Source organism: Cebus imitator, unplaced genomic scaffold (assembly GCF_001604975.1).
Source record: "Cebus imitator isolate Cc_AM_T3 unplaced genomic scaffold, Cebus_imitator-1.0 Scaffold36, whole genome shotgun sequence".
NCBI classification, from domain to species: domain Eukaryota; kingdom Metazoa; phylum Chordata; class Mammalia; order Primates; family Cebidae; genus Cebus; species Cebus imitator.
The window spans coordinates 6,493,557-6,496,086 of record NW_016107351.1 but is presented as its reverse complement, the minus strand read 5'-3'; the positions used below and the strand labels follow the sequence as shown (position 1 = coordinate 6,496,086).

General features: G+C 45.9%; 1 non-coding gene across 1 annotated transcript; it reads left to right on the top strand.

Moving 5' to 3' along the window:
- Positions 1–1,622: 1,622 nt before the first annotated feature.
- On the top strand, positions 1,623–1,725 carry LOC119470641. Its single transcript, XR_005199579.1, has one exon. It is a non-coding gene; the product is annotated as a U6 spliceosomal RNA (small nuclear RNA).
- Positions 1,726–2,530: the final 805 nt, after the last annotated feature.

Sequence of the window (2,530 nt, the reverse complement as noted above, 5' to 3'; positions counted from 1 at the left end):
AATCAATTGTATTTCTGTTCTCTGAGAGTAGGAATCAACATGCTAATTAATTAGTCCTTTTCATTACCAAGCACTTGGGCTGCTCAAAATCTTTCCACATCTTAAGTCAGTGCTTGCCTCTGAAGAATCCACAAATCGAGAGCATCCAGACACTGGCATCTTTGATGCTGAAGACAGAGGGCAAGTGATGTGGAGATGCCCTTCTCTGGGGCCTGAACAGTGTTAGTCACAAGTGCCCATAATGAAGGCTGTGGATCACGCTGCACCAGCGCCGCTCACCAGATCCAAGCAACCCATAGGTGCCTGTTGTTCTTTAGTGATTTTGTATTTGTACGTTTGCAATGTGGGGCTTTCTAAAAAGTGCGAAGTCCAGGAATGGCACTCTCCTTGTCCAAGTATAAAGGTGAGATAGTTTTACGCTTCTGTTCGGCCAGTGTTTTCATTTTTTCTTGTTTCTAGCAGTTCTAAGAATGCCCCTGGTTCCTAAAACTACAATATTTGTCCTTGTGACAGGCTCAACAGACATATCTATTTCTTAAAGCATTTGCACAGTAACACAAAGGCAAAAATAATGCCATTTTGGCAAAAAGAAAAAAACTTTATGACGCTGTTGTTTAATAAAAGCGTAGCTGATTAAGGGCGCCCTGGGCAAGGATTCAGTACTAAGTGAGCTTGCTGGTATTTCCTCCATACAGAACGTTCTATCTCCTGGACAGTGTGATCAGCATGTGCAGCTGACTTGGAAGACTGAGTCTGGCTGGATGGCTGATTGATTGACGTCCCTTTGGGCTGTGGCAGCGGTTCTTACAGGCAGCTGAAATGTTAGACAGGCCCTAGCAGACGTGTTTGACAATATTTCTTTGGTCTCTGGCTACAACTGCCATATTTCTTGTTCTCCTAAGGCTCTAATAATGGCCGAAGAACCCAAGTTCATTTTCTTTCTTTTGAGATGGAGTCTTGCTCTATTGCCCAGGCTGGAGTGCAGTGGTGCCATCTCGGCTCACTGCAACCTCCACCTCCTCAGTTCAAACAATTCTCCTGTCTCAGCCTCCCGAGTAGCTAGGATTACAGGCGTAAGCCACCGTGCGTGGCCCCTGGTTCATTTTCTAAGATTAGAGCCAACCATTTCCTAGCACATGGGAAGTCCTTTCACCTTTCCATGTACTCTCCTTTTGGAAGAATGAGTTCGATAGCAAGGGAGGTCTACACTATAGCCCAGTATTGTGGTAACAAGTGCAATCTAAAAGAAATATGACATGAACTCAAAGGTTTTGCTTGTGAATTAATTCAGTTCACATTTCCTAAGAGTTTACTATATACTGACTCCTGGGCTAAGTACTAGCAACTGGCGTGTAAATGAGTGATAGAAAACACACGGGGCAAGTAGAGACACAGAGGAGGAGCACCCGGCCAGCTCCAGCACAGCAAGGTTCCCTATCCAGTGTTCCCTACCTGGCCAGTGAGGCTCACAGGGTAACACGGGACATCAGCACAGGCAAGGTGGAGAATGAGATTCTAGCAGGAAAACTACCCTGGCCACCAGTACCCAGAGAGGAAGTGGTGAAAATTAACGGCCGCATTGCGCTCTAGTCAGCCTGCAATATTAATAACCAGTGCTGTGCCTCCTTCTGCAGAAGAAACACTAAAATTGGAACGATACAGAGAAAATCAGCATGACCACTGTGCAAAGATGACGTGTAAATTCATGAAGTGTTCCATATTAAAAAACAATAACAATAATACCAACTGTTGTGCTGAAGGTACCTTTGTGGAGTAGTTTTCTGGAGTGGCAGGAGACTTGATGGAGTCTTACTCTATTGTCCAGGCTGGAGTGCAGAGGTGCCATCTCAGCTCACTGCAACCTCCGCATCCTGGGTTCAAGTGATTCTCCTGCCTCAGCCTCCTGAGTACCTGGGATTACAGGCGTGCACCACCATGCCGGGCAAATTTTTTGTATTTTTAGTAGAGACAGGGTTTCACCATGTTAGCCAAGATGGTCTCCATCTCCTGACCTCATGATCCGCCCGCCTCGGCCCACCAAAGTGCTGGGATTACAGGTGTGAGCCATTGCACCCAGCCCTTATTTTTAATGATTATTTCTCCAACACCAGGCACTGTTGGGGCTGTGGACATAGTAAAGAACAAAATATAGCAGTCCTGCCCTCATTGAGGTAAGCTCCTAGAACAGACAGTGGAGTATCAATTAAACAGATAATAATCCATGCTATGATGAAAAATGTGGCAGGCCTCATGGCTTACACCTATAATCCCAGCACTTTGGGAAGCTGAGGCAGGAAGATCGCTTGAGGCCAGGAGTTCGAGACCAGCCTGGCCAACATAGTAAGAACCTATCTATACATAAAATTTTAAAAACTGGTTGGGGCCGAGCGTGGTGGCTCACACCTGTAATTCCAGCAATTTGGGAGGCTGAGTAGGTGAAGCACGAAGTCAGGAGTTCTAGACCAGCCTGGTCAACATGGTGAAACCCTGTCTCTACTAAAAATACAAAAAATCAGCTGGGTGTAGTGGT